At 36.2% G+C, this 17,452-nt stretch overlaps 1 long non-coding RNA gene across 1 annotated transcript; it reads left to right on the top strand.

Annotated features, from left to right (window-relative positions):
• Positions 1-13,733: 13,733 nt before the first annotated feature.
• LOC139362520 (uncharacterized) lies at positions 13,734-17,201 on the top strand. Its single transcript, XR_011621630.1, has 3 exons — positions 13,734-13,824; positions 13,982-14,086; positions 17,138-17,201. It is a non-coding gene; the product is annotated as an uncharacterized lncRNA (long non-coding RNA).
• The last annotated feature ends 251 nt before the right edge of the window (positions 17,202-17,452 follow it).

Raw genomic sequence — 17,452 nt, 5'->3', positions numbered from 1 at the left:
ATACTTGGTGCTATGGTACATCTATTACAAATGTGGTTAAAAGAATGGGTTAGAGTTTAATCTTTAATAAGTCTTTTTTTTTTTTTTTTTTTTTTTTTTTGGCGGAGTCTCGCTCTGTGGCCCAGGCTGGAGTGCAGTGGCCGGATCTCAGCTCACTGCAAGCTCCGCCTCCCGGGTTCACGCCATTCTCCTGCCTCAGCCTCCCGAGTAGCTGGGACTACAGGCGCCCGCTACCTCGCCCGGCTAGATTTTTGTATTTTTTTTAGTAGAGACGGGGTTTCACTGTGTTAGCCAGGATGGTCTTGATCTCCTGACCTCGTGATCCGCCCGTCTCGGCCTCCCAAAGTGCTGGGATTACAGGCTTGAGCCACCGCGCCCGGCTCTTTAATAAGTCTTATGTCGGGCAGCTGACAATGTAAGTTTAATCAGAAACTCTTTAAGAAACTTTTCCTCACATATCATACAATTGCTAAAGTCTCTTTATTCCAGATCTAGTCGCCACGTATAGGCAAAAAAAATAATTAAAATTCTCATTTCAAGAGACATTTTCTGAAGAAGAGTCATTTTGCACATACCATATTAGACAAATGAAGCAATTGAATTATATACAGTATCAATTTTTACCAAGGTCAATAGTACTCTTTAAAAGTCCTTCAAAACATCCAATTTCATGGAAATTAGAAATGACATTACATGCAAGCACTTCCTTTCAAATGTCGAATGACTGTAGAGGAATTAACTCAATAATTTTTGTACCTAGCAAGGTTATTTATCCAGTGAGGGAAAGGTAATTTAAGATATGCTAATTATATATTTCTAATATAGGGTGATGCAGTCAGGAGAAGCAATATTTCATTTCCTTTTTGATTATTCTTCATAAACAGATCTAATAAGTAGAGTGCTTAAAAACTGGTTATATAACCCTTTATTTTTAAGATGAACAATCTATGTCAAAGGAATAGAAACATTTTGTAATGTAGGCGACAAGGAAAAGCACAATCATGAAAGAAAATATTTAGAGTCATGAAAGGCAATGATATCTAGATGAATGTATCCAAGACAGGAGCCAAATCTTCATCACATAACCACATGAAAATCTCCAATGAAATATTTACTGCTGTGATTTTGAGACATATTTAATTTTATACATTTGTCTTTCAGTTACTTAGAATGTTTTCTCCCTGTGAACAGAGCCACTTTCTGAATGGCACAATCAATGTGTCTCTTAATCCAAAATGATGCTATCCAATTTTGCAGAAAATTTTGAATCAATTAGTAGGCATTATGAAGTACTAGTAAGAGACTCCTGTATAGCATTATACTGTAGATTGCAAAACCTAATGAGTAGTTATTGTCAAGAACTTTCTATGTTTAAGCTACATTTTCTGTCAGCAAAATATACTGGTCTTTTAAAAAATTTAAATAAGAAATAAAAGCAAGTTTAAATAATATTGGGGTTTATGCAAATAAAACTATACAGCAAAAATCAGATTCATTAAATTTAGAGTAAAAAATGAAAATTAAGAAACTAAAATTAAGTAATTTCATTAACCATTTTAATTAAAATGATCCATCAACTTTTTGACTAATTATTTTTAGACTCCTTTGATCATAAAGTTAGTATCCCATGATACATAATAAACATTTACATCAATAGTGCCTTCCCACAGACTACTTTCTTTGACAAAGTCATTCTATATTCAGTGGAGGAAAATAGTTTTATGATATATAAGAAATAGCCAATCATAATTAAACAGATTAAGAAGATGAATATTACTGATAAGCTTTGTTTGCCCATTCATTTAAAAAATAGACAAACAAGTGGGGCGTGGTTCCTCACACCTGTAATCCCAGCACTTTGGGAGACCGAGGTGGGTGGATCACCTGAGGTCAGGAGTTTGAGACCAACCTGGTCAACATGGTGAAACCTCATCTCTACTAAAAATATAAAAATTAGCCAGGCACAGTGGCAGTCGTCTGTAATCCCAGCTACTCAGGAGGCTGAAGCAGGAGAATAAGTTGAACCTGGGAGGCAGAGGTTGTAGTGAGCCGAGATGGCACCACTGCACTCCAGCCTGGGCAATAGAGCAAGACTCTGTCTCAAAAATAAAAAATAAAAATATAGACCAAGAGCATCTGCTGGAAAAATAACACCTTACCAGATGTTTCAGAGGAAATCAAAAAGATGATGTGAGTCTCTTTTTGGAGACACTGAAGGTACCACAGGGCAGGGGCTGTGTTCAGTAAGTATTCTAATATCAGCTAAAAGACCATGAGGAAGGTAAGAAAGCAGCAACATATAAGGAATTCTATTAAGGATTTCATATAAGGAAATCCCCACAGCTTAATTCATCAGATATTTATTAAGAATTCACTCTGAGCCAGGCACACTGATATGTGGAGGGACAGAATGATACAGCAAAATAGACAAAATTTCTCCCTCATGGAACATGAAGTTTAGGGAAGAAGATAGATATTAACCTAAAAACCACACAAAGGAACATATAATCCATGCTGAAATAATTTTTATAAAGTAAAAGTTTTAGGGTGCCAATATGACCTAGTTTAGCAGAGGGAGGAGAGAAGCAAATAGAGCTTGAGCAGACATTTTAAAGATCAGCATGAGGCTAAGGCAGGTGGATCACAAGGTCAGGAGATCAAGATTATCCTGGCCAACATGGTGAAACCCCGTCTCTACTAAAAATACAAAAAAAAAAAAAAAAAATTAGCCGGGCAGGGCATGGTGGCAGGCACCTGTAGTCCCAGCTACTCGGGAGGCTGAGGCAGGAGAATGGCGTGAACCTGGGAGGTGGAGTTGCAGTGAGCGGAGATCACGCCACTGAACTCCAGCCTGGGTGACGGAGCAAGACTCTTCTCAAAAAAAAAAAAAGATCAGCATGAGTTGGAGAGTATTTCACAGTATGTCTGGGATTGGCATCAAACTTATTTAGGGTTGGGGTGGGATTGTTGGTGCTATAGATGGAATAAGGTTTCACATATATTGTTAATATATGTTTGATAATTTTAATAAATACTTTAAATATATAATACATACATATTAATACTTTCTCTATACATATGTGTGTATATATATGCACACACACATAGTCTTTTTTTCTTTCTTTTTTTTTGAGACGGAGTCTTACTCTGCCGCCGAGCCTGGAGTGCAGTGGCGTGATCTCGGCTCCCTGCATGCTTTGCCTCCCGGATTCAAGTGATTCTCCTGCCTCAGCTTCCCGAGTAGCTGTGATTACAGGCGCCTGCCACCACGCCCAGCTAATTTTTGTATTTTTAGTAGAGACAGGGTTTCACCATATTGGTTCAGGCTGGTCTGGAACTCCTGACCTCAGGTGATCTACCCGCCTTGGCCTCCCAAAGTGCTGGGATTATAGGTGTGAGCCATCGCGCCTGGGCCATATAGTCTTTTAGACAGACGGTGGGACATGAATTTTGTTTTTTGTTTTTGCTTTTGTTTGTTTTGAGACAGAGTTTCACTCTGTTGTCCAGGCTGGAGTGCAATGGCACGATCTTGGCTTACTGCAACCTCCACCTCCCAGGTTCAAGTCATTCTCATGCCTCAGCCTCTAGAGTAGCTGGGATTACAGACTTGTGCCACCACATCCGACTAATTTTTGTATTTTTAGTAGAGACAGGGTTTTGCCATGTTGGCCAGGCTAGTCTCAAACTCCTGACCTCAGATGATCTGCCTACCTTGGCTTACCAAAGTGCTGGGATTACAGACGTGAGCCACCCTGTCCGGCCAGGTGAGACATGCTAGAAGGCCCTGAGGCCAGAAGAAACTTGGTTTGTTCTAAGTTTCTGAAAGAAAACCAGAGTGACTGGAAAACAGAGGACTTAATGCAGACATTGTAGGGCCTACAGACCATACTAAAGGCTTTGACCTTTATCCTAAGAGCAATGATTGGTGTTAGGCTTCAGAGTTATATTCGTATGTTTCATTTTTTATAATGAAAATCATTCAGGTTGTACTGTAGAGATTAGAAGAATACAAGAATAGCTAAAAGCAATATAAATGGAGGAAATGAAATGACTGGAAAGAAATATAGGATATACAATTGAAGTAACTTGATGAAGAAATTGATATTAGGCAAAAACGAGAGGAAGATATTAAGAATGTGTCCCAAATGTTTGAGTTTCTGCAACTTTGGACTTGTTTTAAATTAAAACATTTGTTTTTATTAGATTTCAAAAAAAAAAAAAAAACCTCTTTAATCTTGGTATCTTTCTCATATTATAAAAACTTGACCAATTCATTTTTTTTTCTTCTTTAAAAGATGTATTCACCTACTATAGTGCTAAATTTTTCCCATTTAGCTTCAGTTTCATCTGGAGTCTGAGGGACATAAAATTAGGTAAGCTTTGATTAATAAGGTAAAATGAGCTTTAATACTCTGGATCCTGTCCAGGTGCAGTGGCTCTTGCCTCCTGTAATCCTAAAACTTTGGGAGGCTGAGGTGAGGTGAGGTGGTGTGTGTGGAGGGTAGGGGAGTGGAGTAATCCCTTGAGCCCAGGAGTTTGAGACCAGCTTGGGGAACATAGTTACATGGTGAGACCTCATCTTTATATAAAAGAAAGAAAAACAATAATACTGTAGATCCTGCTAAGAAATCCAAGATATGAATTATATTTATATTTCTGTTATTTATTTCTCTTCTATTATCTTATATATTTTCTAAGTCAAGAGTTGCAAACATATGGTCATTTGGCAGATAAAATACATATTCAAGAAATAAATCATGAAAATCTATAACAAAAATGAGATGATTGATCTTTTCCTTTTATTCTTTCAATATTGTGCGTTTAGTCTATAATTTTTAATATACTCATGACACTGATAGATTGTATTACTAGCACATATTAACTGGAGGCCAGAAATGGTTCAGTAGCTATTTTAAATTTTAGCTGAGACAGAAGGAGTTTTACCCGAAACTCGCACTAGAGAATATCTGTCACAGGATGAGGCACTCACGACAATGAAGGATACTTAAGTAAAATTTATTGCTTCCAGATCGTTAGTCAGTTTTATGTCAGTGATGCAATACTGTTCAAATGTTCAGTTTAGCATTTTAACAAGAAAGTTTGGAGCTGAAATAACCCTTTAACTACACCACTGAAAATGTTCTCGGGAAATCATCAGAGACGTTTTGACATAAAAAGGCAGCCTATGTTATAACAGAAAGTAGAATAAGTTAGATAACATCTCTAGTGTGATTTTTTTCTGCAATTTGATGTTTATCTTATGTAGGAGCAAAACTCTAACCATAGCCCTGACCTGAATCCTAGTGAATTAAATGCAAATGTCTTAAAAGTAAGACATCTCATTAGAGTATATCTTGCTTTATAGTAAACAAAGAAGGAAAAACGATAAATGGATCTTTTCTTCCTAATACAGTGACTGACTTTCCAATCCAGATGATCATTTGACCATATTCTGAACTATCTGGATTTTTATAAATGAAGCTCAATTTTTTAAAACTGCAGAACAAATATTAAAATCAAATAGCTGCCCACTAATAAAACACTCTAGACCAGAAGCTTCCTAATATAAGACTGCAACAACTGTCTCATTTAATGTTAGGATTTACAGAACATTAGTTTGGATAGTAAAGGTGGGAAACACACAGCCTCTCTCTGTCAAACACAAAAGTAAGAGGAAACAAATTCCTGGGCTTTTTTCCCAATTATTGTCAAGAATGAAAGTCAATTACTTCCCTAGTTATAAATATATTTTGTGTTTTGTTATTTATGAGTTGAAGATACTATTTTTAAAAAATTAATTTCAATTTAATTTCACAAATGTTTACTGAACACCTGCTACATGGCCCACACAGTTCTAGGTACTGAGGATACAGTAGAAAACAAAACAGACTTTTAAAAAATCTTGCATATGTATAACACTTTTGACATTTTCAAAGAACTTCTATGGCCATCACTTTATTATATATATATATTTTTTACAATACTCTTGTAAAGAAAGCACAGAGAGATTAAAATGATTTGGCATTAGTTCATAGACAATCTCTTAATTCCAGACCTATAACTTTCTTCTGAGTTATAGACCTGTACTTCATTCATCAACTGATTAGTTTTACTTGGTTGTCTGAATATAGCTAATTGTCTCTGGTATTAGTAGCAATGTGGTACAGAAGTTGTACCTATATTGCCAGAGCTCAAATCCTTTCTGCCACTTAGGTGGCTGAATAATACAGCACCCTGAAACTCCGTGGAATAAAGAACAATCAACGGTGTATTCTCTCTCTCTTGTTTGTGGGTAACGAGGCCAGGCTGTGCTCTAAGTTACAAGTTAGTTCCAGATCTGTTCCACCTGTCTTTCATCTGTTTTGACCAGTAGGTTATATAGGACAGGTTCTTCTCTTGGTGATGGCAGATGCCAAAGAGCAGAACCCATTGGTGCATGCATTATTTCAAGGCTGCTTGTGTCATCTCCACTAACATCCTATTGGACAAAGCAAATCACATGGGCAAGCCCAAAGTCTTTCTCAATAAAGGGATAGAAAAGTACACTCTGTCTGCTAGGAGGCTGAAGTTGGTCACATGACCAAACTAAGCATCACTGGGATGGGGAAGTGAGAGGAAGAGAAAGTGGATATTTTTGAAGAATAATCTCCCATAGGGGCCTTAACATTTCTTGCCTCAGTTTATCCCTGTGCAAAACTCTCATAAGGTTGCTGTGAGAATTCAGCAAAGCATTTAGGATGCTTGGCACATGGTGAATGCTAAGTAAATAGTAGGCATTACTATTTCTATGTATCTCTGCTCATTAAATGGGATCCCCAGCTCCAGGCCTCCCAGATCCATCCTGTTTCCTTTCATATCTAATCCCTTTGTCACGGGAAGCACATTTATTTGGCCCAAGACGAAATGTCTACACTTAGGTGAGGCTACCTCTAGTGAATGTATCGGTAAAATGACTCATCTATAAGGGAAGTTCTCTTAGATAAATCATACACATTTCCCCTTTTATTTAAGGCATATATCTTCATTATACTTTGTGATCCAGAGATTGCAAGCACTCAAATGTTCTACTTAATAAAGTAAATATTTATATCTGCAATGAATGAGTTTCTTTTTTGAAAGAAGACAAAAGGGATTGTAATAAAGATAACCTAATTCAAATGGCACCATGTTTGTGAAGTGTTCTCCAACTTCCCTAGGAAGTTAATTTCCTACCTCTTTAATTGCCAATATATTTTTTCAAAACTTTTATTACAGCATTGACTAGATTATACATCATGTGATTTTATGCCTTTCTTCCTAAGTGAAAACTTCTAAGAAATAGTTTCTTCTTTTTTTTTTTTTTTTTGAGACGGAGTCTCGCTCTGTCACTCAGGCTGGAGTGCAGTGGCCGGATCTCAGCTCACTGCAAGCTCCGCCTCCCGGGTTCACGCCATTCTCCTGCCTCAGCCTCCCGAGTAGCTGGGACTACAGGCGCCTGCCACCTCGCCCGGCTAAGTTTTTGTATTTTTAGTAGAGACGGGGTTTCACTGTGTTACCCAGGATGGTCTCGATCTCCTGACCTCGTGATCCGCCCGTCTCGGCCTCCCAAAGTGCTGGGATTACAGGCTTGAGCCACCGCGCCCGGCCAATAGTTTCTTATTTCTGTCTCATTCCTAACACAGCACATGACACAAAGTAGGTCATCAATAACATTCATTAGCTAGAAATAGGGACAAGACAGAGATGGAACCTAGTAAATAATCATTGGATTTCACCTTTTCTCTACTTCTAACAATGATGCTCACTAAAAGATACAATTCATTCTTCGTAAATTATGCCTCAATAAATTTGGGTTTTAAAAAGAGGCTCCCAAAAGGCAAGGGAAGAATGCTTTTTACTAATAGAATATGATATTTATTGCAAAATGGATATAAATTATTAATAATATTGCTGAACACTTTTTAAAAATAAACTTTGACTAGTACTAGAAAATTCACATTGTACAGAAGAATTTGGAAGGTAGCATAAAATAGCCTTTTCAACAAATGCTGCTGGAACAACTAGATGCCCATATAACAAATGAACAGCCATCCTCTCACACCATATACAAAAATTAACATAAAATGGATGATAGGCCTAAAGCAAAGCTAAATCTATGAGATTTCTGGAAGAAAACATAGGAGAAAAATCTTTCTGATCTTGGGTTATGCGAAGATTTTAGATAATATGCATGAACAAATGAAACATAAAATAGAAAACTGATAAATATCTGTATCAAAATTAAAAATAATTTTCCTAAGAAGACACTATTAAGGAAATAAAAAGACTTACAAATTGAAAGAAAATATTCATAACACATATATTTGACAAAACACTTAGAATATACAATGAACAATTACAATTCATTAATAACAAGTCAAATTACCCAATTTAAATATATAGGCAGATGTATTTAAACAGTTATGTCACAAAAGAAAATGTACAAATAGCACATACACCCATTAAAAGATGCTCAACATCATTCACCTTTAGAGGGAATGCAGATTAAAACCGTGAGAGAGTACTATATATCTATTTAAACTAAAATTTTAACAAGACTGATAGTACCAAGTATTGGTGAAAATGGGGGTGCAACTAGAACATACACTCTACCCAAGGGTATGTAAAATGGCACAACCACTTTGCAAAACTATTTGGCAGTTTATTATACAGTTAAACATATAATTACCATATGATCCATCAATTATCCTAAGTATTTACCAAAGAAAATGAAACACAGTGTTCTTATACAGACTTGTTTATGAATGCTTAGATCAAAATTATTTGTATTTAACCAAACGTTAGAAGTTATCTAAACATTCATCAACAGATGGATACATTAAAAAAGGAGTATACATATGTATGTACAATGGACTGCTATTCAGCAACAAAAAGGAATGAACTACTGATACGTGCAACATACATGAAAATGTCATGATGAGTGAAAGAAGCTAGAATTTAAAAGTACATCTATATGTACATATAGATACTCTATTTACATAAAATTTTAGAAATTGCAAACTAGCCTGTTACGACAGAAGGCAGGTCAATGTTTGCTTGAGGCAAAAGGTAGAGGAATAGATTAATTAATAGGGGTCATAAGAAATATTTGGGGGATTATGAAAACATTCTGTGTCTTGATTTCTAACAGTAGTTTCATAGATGCATGTATTTGTCAAAACTCAGCAAATTGTATAGTTCATATGGGTGCAGTTCACCATTTGTAAATTATACCCAAAAAAGTTGACTTATAAAATAAAAAGAATAGACATTTTATTAGCAGATAATATTTATTACAATATTGGGGAAAAACCCACCTCTGATACTCAACGTGGGTTCTTTTCTATTTCTCTAAGTGTCAGCTGGTCTGAGAAATAAAGGGAAAGAGTATAAAAGAGAGAGATTTTAAAGCTGGGTGTCCGGAGGAGACATCACATGTCGGCAGCTTCCATGATGCTCCCTGAGCCATAAAACCAGCAAGTTTTTATTAGCAATTTTCAAAGGGGAGGGAGTACATGAATAGGGTGTGGGTCACAGAGATCACATGCTTCAGGGGTAACAAAAGATCACAAGGCAGGAGGTCAGGGCGAGATCACAAGGTCAGGGCGAAACTAGAGTCACTAATGAACTTCCATGTCCAGCTATGCATGCATTGTCATTGATAAACAAGGTTCAAGAGCAGAGAACTGGTCTGACTATAATTTGCCAGGCTGGAATTTCCTAATCCTAGCAAGCCTGGGAGTGCTGCAGGAGACTAGGGCATGTTTCATCCCTATCTACATGTGCATAAAGGCAGACACTCCCAGGGCGGCCATTTTAGAAGCCCCATCCTGGGAATGCATTCTTTTCCCAGGGCTGTTAATTATTCATATTCCTTACTGGGGAAAGAATTCAGTGATATTTATCTTACCCATTTTCAATAATAAGAGAAATGTGGCTCTGTTCCGCCTGGCCCACAGACAGTCAGACTTTAAAGTTATCTCCCTTGTTCCCTGAAAATTGCTGTTATCCTGTTCTTTTCTCAAGGTGCCCAGATTTCATATTGTTCAAGCACACTTGCTCTAAAAGCAATTTGTGTAGTTAACGCAATCATCACAGGGTCCTGACGTGACATACATCCTCCTCAGCTTACGAAGATGATGGGATTAAGAGATTAAAGACAGGCATAGGAAATCACAAGGATATTGATAAGTGTCCATGAAATCTTCACAATTTATGTTCAGAGATTGCAGTAAAAACAGGTGTAAGAAATTATAGAAGTGTTAATTTGGGGAACTAATAAATGTCCATGAAATCTTCACAATTTATGTTCTTCTGCCATGGCTTCAGCTGGTCCCTCCGTTCAGGGTCCCTGACTTCCCACAACGTTACAATATAGAAAAAAACCAATATTGCTGAACATTTATAAAAATATACTTTATTTAGTGCTTAAAAATTAACACTGTACAAAGATGGAGTTAGCAAATATAATTTTTAAAAATAGTCTTACTTTCTGGTCCCATACAATTCTTACTCCTGCCTCACCTTTTCTTCCCCTATTTCCTTAAGTGAACAGACGGACATTGCTTTCCATTGCTTTCTCTTTCTCTTTTCCCGTCTCTCTTTATTTCCCTCCCCTCCACACATTGAAAAAAAAAAAAAAAAACTATCATTTTAGGCACTGCTGATTAGATAAAAGGGTTTTATTTTTTAATTTGGGAGAGAATGTTCAGGTATAAAGTTAAAATACTAGAAATAGTACATGTAATCTCATTAAAACAATTGAAGTACTGGCAAAAAAATGAATTAAGCATTGCATGTACAATCTCCAGAATTCAGAGAAAGTACTCCCAAGGTCATGGTAAAACATAAGTGCTTTCAAGAGCTCATGAAGTTCAGAGCTAACTTAGTATATCTCCGAGGAGACCATTGCTGATTTCTAGTTGCTTTCCCTTATAATTGGTACATTTTAATCGAAAGTTGATCTCATATTTGCTTTTCTTTCTTTCTTTCTTTCCTGTTTAGGAAGTTTACAAAGAACAGAGCAGAGTTTAAATGTCTGTTTCTAAAATAAACTCAGATGTTTCTGCAGTACAACCAAAAGACACCATTAACCTTTTTAACAAGACAGTCTCTATGAATTCTAGCTAATTTAATTTTTTCAAATTGACTATTTCAAATGACTAATATTAAAGGACCATTGTAAACACAGTCACATGAGATTCTTTGGAATTGTACTAGAATCTGCATATCTAAAGATTTCAGAAACATTGACATATGTAAACAAATCTTCCTCTGGCACACATGTACCTATACACATGCCTTCCACACCCATAAATTTTCAAGAGCTGGAATTGGGAAGAAAAAAATTATGGGACAATACTAAGTAACCAGCAAGTTTTAACAGCATTTTTAGTGGACCAATTTAATAGTCCTTTATTTACATTTTTCACCATCCAGTCTTATCCACAATGATATATCATGCATGGAAATATGGGAAAGTTTGCAACATTTTGAATATACAGCAAAACTCTATTAATATTCTTTCCCATCACTATCAACAGCTTATTTGAATTCTAGAGTTAGTGCAATAAGATATCCACATGCTAACACCCTGCAGACAGCCACCAGTGAATTCAAATGACGGGTCCAAGACTGGCGGGAAATATAAAACTTGCTTTCTTGCAAAAAAAAAATATAAAAATAAATAATAAAATCCTTTGAACAATAAAAATACAATCCTGGCATGACTTCTTCTTGTTGATATTATTAATTTTCAGCTGTAAAATTACCTGGAATTTTTCCAAAGCTACCTTAAGTTCACAGCCTTCCTCCCATAATACAATTGCATTGTTATTTAAAATTTAATATGTAATTACACAGAAAGAAAAATATTTCAGTAGCTAATAGGAACAACAGTAATAATGACAGCTTATGTTAAACACAGAAACATTGTCATCTACATAAAGGTGAAAATGAGTATTACATGCCAGGCACCCTACTAAGAGCTTTACATAAATTTTTTTATTTGATTCTTACAAACCCCCCATGAAGTAAGTTCTATTAGCTCCAAACTTTACAGACGAAGAAATTGAGACTTGGAGAGATGTTTAGTAAACTTCTTCAAGGTTACTCAGCTGCAGAGCTGAAATTTGAATGCAGATATTCGAACTCTGGAATGCAGTCTTTTTACCACTATGAATTGCAAATATTTGCAATACATAGAAGGAGTGAAAGGTAACTGTCTCTGAACTTTAGGTAAAGAATGTTAGAAATGAGGCACATTTTTTAAAAGACTTTAATTTAACCAGGTGTGCAAGAAATTTGTATTGATGGCACCTGTGTCAGATTTTGTGTCACTCACTGAGGTCCAAAATTTCATAAGGCTGGCAGTCTACCATCAAAGATATCACAGGCTAATGAAGGAGACAGTTATATAAAAAGTTAAATTAAAAAATGAGTTAAATTTATACTATAGAGGTACGAAGACAGTACTAGAGAAGCACAGAGGAAGTGGGAATTGAAGGGCTTTAGCAGAATCCATACTGCCTTCCAGAGGAGGTGATATCTGAACTAATCAATGAGTTATTTTCTTGGCAAATCATCTAACAAATGTGACCCAGACACCTGTAAAGCAAGATATAAGATGCAAAAGATTATATACTAACAGCAGAGTACTAATATCAAGCTTATAATATTGTGTCATAGTGTTACAGGAAAGGGATCCCAATCCAGACACCAAGAGAGGGTTCTTGAATCTCACACAAGAAAGAATTCAGGGCAAGTCAGCAGTGCAAAGCAAAAACAAGTTTGTTAAGAAAGTAAAGGAATAAAGAATGGCTACTCCATAGACATAGCAGTCCTGAGGACTGCTGGTTGCCCATTTTTATGGTTATTTCTTGATGATATGCTAAACAAGGGGTGGATTATTGGTGCCTCCCCTTTTTAGACCATATAGGGTAACTTCCTGATGTTGCCATGGCATTTGTAAACTGTCATGAGGCTGATGGGAGGCTAGCAGTGAGGATGACCAGAGGTCACTCTCACGGCCATCTTGGCTTTGGTGGCACTTAGCTGGCTTCTTTACTGCAACCCATTTTATTGCAAGGTCTTTATGACCTGTATGTTGTTCTCACCTCCTATCTCATTCTGTGATTTAGAATGCCTTAACCATCTGGGAATGCAGCCCAGTAGATTTCAGCTTCATTTTACCCAGCCCCTATTCAAGATGGAGTTGTTCTGGTTCACATGCCTCTGACAATAGCAACTAAATAAATTCTTCGTAGTCTAGAATTTGTTAATATTTTCCCCTACAGTTTATTTCTGGAGAGTAAATTGACTAAGTATTGAGTAATAAATAATAAGAAAAAATGCCACTAAAATTAAAGAAATGGAGTAACATTTACATGGATTGGAAATCAAAAGCATTTTGAAAGAATAGTGGTTTGAAGATCCAAGTGAAAAAAAAAGTATTTGACTCTTGAAAACAGAGACACTAATTCTAAATTGTTTTTCCTCTAGTGTATATTTCTTTAATTTGAAATATTCTGTTTTATTAATTTGGCAATAATTTCAAAATATTTAATGTGACATGCAAAGTATACATTCTTATTCACTCTAAAATGCAACATAAATTTTGTAATCTATTCATTTTAATTTAATTTATATTTATTTTGCTTTTTAATTTAAGCAAAGCTTTTTAAGGTTTGAATCATTTGCTTTTTCTCTCCCAGCAGCTTGCTTTCTACGAATGACAGTCCTGAATATAGAAGCCCTATGTTAGCCATATACTAATCTAAAAGAGGAAGGACTCAAGAAAACCACTGGGTACATCTTTTTGCTTTGCATCACTTTCATGCTCCTCTTACATTAGCAAAAGAAACATGAGAAATAAATCCATTGTTTTATTGTCAATTTGGAACAAAAGGAACACATTAATGCAAACAAGTGTAATTTTTTTATTTTTATTTTTATTTTTTTAAAGAATGGCATCTGATATGGTTTGGCTGTGTCCCCACTCAAATCTCATCTTGAATTGTGCCTTTAACCTTCTGCCATGATTGTGAGGCCTCCCCAGCCACGTGAAAATGTGAGTCATTAAATGTCTTTCTTTTGTAAATTGCCCAGTCTTGAGCATGTCTTTATCAGCAGTGTGAAAATGGATTAATAAAGCATCTAAGAAATTTTTAATTTTTTTGTCCATTCTCTAACCCATCACTGTAAAACTGTGATTGATCTGAAGAGCCCTCAGGATTTTATGACCAATAATCCTCATGGCTAAAGTACACTATTTTATAAGGTGAAGCAAACTGGATCAAGGGCAGTCTGTTCTGAAATTGAACCAAAGCTTTTTAAAAATATGTAAGCCCAAGTAACACAAATATCTCAAAATCCAATTTTAATGGCTTAAACAGTAAGAATATTTAATATGTTATGTGGCTGAAGTCCAGAGGTCAGACTTTAGTCCCATTTAATTCGGTAACTCTGGTTCTGTTTCTTCAGTTTCCTGTCTTGTGCCTTCCTCTGAGTGTTGTATTTTTCCTCAGTCTACACCCTTCATGGTAGTAAAAATGCAATAGCACATCACCTAACCCTACACCAGAGAACAAAAGTAAGGATTCAGGGAGCCATCTTATGAGATCAAGGATGTTTTTTCTCCAGAAGCTTTCAACAAACGTCTCCAATTATCCAGAATTTGGCTACATAGCCATTTCTGACTGAATTTTGTAGCCAGAGACATGCCATGTGCTGATAGGGTTAGGCCTGGATCTCTGAACCAATCACTGGAATTCACCTTCCTTCTTAAACCAATCACTAAACCCCTAGAGCTTGGGGAAAAGTCAGCTTCTTCTAAGGTACTTGGTCTGCCAGAAGGGATAGTATATGACGGGGTTCTGTTAGAAAGGGCTGGACGATAGAGACAATAATTATCAACCATGAAACTGTCCATTTCCTATGCTAAATATTCAACGGAATTTTGAGGAAATTGGTGGGAAAAGGAACTCCCAAGAAGGCAAAGTGTTAGGTATAGCCAACAGTCTGAATGGCTCCCTTTCTAACCTACATAGAGATGAAAAAGAATCACAATAATATTCTTGCCAGGTTTGGTGGCACACGCCTGTGGTCCTAGTTACTTTAGAGGCTGAGGCAGAAGAATTTCTTGAGCCCAGGAATTCCAGGCTGCAGTGAGTTATGATTGCACTGGTACACTCCAGCCTGAACTGCAGAGTGAAATCCCATCTCGACCAATCGATCAGTCAAATTATGAACCATATGATAAGGCATATCTATCATCCTGTTTCCTCTGCATCTAGGGCTTTACGGGCTCAGATTCAAATTCCTCTAAACACTCTTCTTGGTTTCTACATTAATCTTCTCTCCTACTGGAATTTTCTATAATCACGTGCAGTATGTCCATCCATCTCACCATGAGTAAAGGGCTGTTCCTCAAAAGTTTAGTGTACTTTCATGGAACAATTTTATATAAGTTCAGAAACTATTTTGTCAGGCAAGACAGAGATTATCAAAGGACAGATGTGTATCGAGTAAGAAATCCATATACATTGATTTGTAATACATTGATTCGTAAGCTGTAGAGTTAGTTTCTAAAATTCCTGGAAAAATTAACTGTGAGACAGTTATTCAGTGTCTTCTTTATACTGAAACCTACTTTAGAAATAAAATAAAAACAGAAATATTTCAGATATATGTGGATATCAAACAAATGACATTTTCATCTAGTTGTGTTAAGTTAATGAAATTTTTTCCTACAAGTGGTCTTTATAAGCACATGAGATATACTGGTTAACCAAAAGAATATATTTCTCCCTAATAGTAATAGAGGAACACTACCATATCTTACTTTTCTACTCTCCCCTTTTAAAATTCCCATTTACTATACTGTACTGACTTCAACATGGTTGTATTAGCTTTCTATTGCTACTGTAATAAATTATCACAAACTTAGTGGCTTAAAACAATATAAATTTTTTATCTTACAGCTTCGTAGATCTAAAGTCCTAAATGTATCTCAGTGAGCTAAAATCAAGGTGTCAGGAGGGCTGCATTCCTTTTTGGAAGATCTAGGAAGGGGATCCATTTTCTTAACTTTTTTAGCTTCCAGAGTATGCCTGTAATTTACAGGCCATCATGGACTTTAAGCAGCGAAGGGGGTCTGTGATGGCTAATACTAGGTGTCAACTTGATTGGATTGAAGGATGCAATGTATTGATCCTGGGTGTGTCTGTGAGGGTGTTGTCAAAGGAGATTAAAATTTGAGTCAGTGGGCTGGGGTGGGGAAGGTAGACCCACCCTTAATCTGGTGGGCACAATCTATTCAGCTACCAGCAAATATAAAGCAGGCAGAAAAACCTGAAAAGACGAGACTGGCCTAGCCTCCCAGCCTACATCTTTCTCCTGTGTTGGATGCTTCCTGCCTTCAAACATTGTACTCCAATTTCCTCAGTTTAGATACTTGGATTGGCTCTCTTTGCTCCTCAAGCTTGCAGACAGCCTACTGTGGGACCTTGTGATCCTGTAAGTTAATACTTAGTAAACTCCCCTTTGTGTGTATGTGTGTATACACACACACACACACACACACACACACACACATATATATAAAATCTTTCTCACATCAAATCACTCTGACACTCACTGTTAAGCTTCCCTCATCCACATTTTAGGACCTTTTTTTATTACAGTGGGTCTACCTGGATAATCTAGGATAATATCCTGTATTTTAACATCATTTGATTGGCAAACTTGATTCCCCTTTACATAACATAATATATGCACAGATTCCAGCAGTTAGCATGTAGACATCTTTAGGAGGCCATTATTTTTCTTACCACACAGTGAATTAATAATAATAATAATTTATAAATACATATAAATAAATAATTATATATATATAATTTAATCCTTAGAAGTTAGTAGCTTGCCCAAGATCACATAGGTAGCTGAATAGTGAGCTAAGATGTGAAGACTATACTCTTATTCCAAACTATGCGTTACTAACTCACAGAATACTTTCCTTCTCACTTTGGGGACTATGCTTTTCTCCTTCCTGTCCGCTATATCCTTACTTCTTACTTCTGGGGTTTATTCTGATGCCTTCATCATTGTTTGTCTTTTGCAGTGAGCTCCCCAAAGAGCACATGACCACAGGACAGTTTTCCACTGGTTTCCTGTTATTCAAGGTCTGTTTACCACATATTTTGTTCTATTATAAACATCTACTACTGTCCTTCCACTTATAAATGTCCTTTTTCTGTTTGGGGGAGTTTATTACATTCATTTTATTTTTATATATCCTAATCAGAGAATAAGTGTTAATGTATGGATTTTACCTTCCCTCATAGCTCTTTATTAACATATTGAGTTCATGCTATTTGTTATATATAATTCTTTTTAAAAGCACTTAATAGACAATTATTTTTCTCTGTAATATTTA

The sequence above is a fragment of the Macaca nemestrina genome, chromosome 4, assembly GCF_043159975.1.
Source record: "Macaca nemestrina isolate mMacNem1 chromosome 4, mMacNem.hap1, whole genome shotgun sequence".
Taxonomy (NCBI): Eukaryota; Metazoa; Chordata; class Mammalia; order Primates; family Cercopithecidae; genus Macaca; species Macaca nemestrina.
This window is presented reverse-complemented; position numbering and strand designations above follow the sequence as displayed.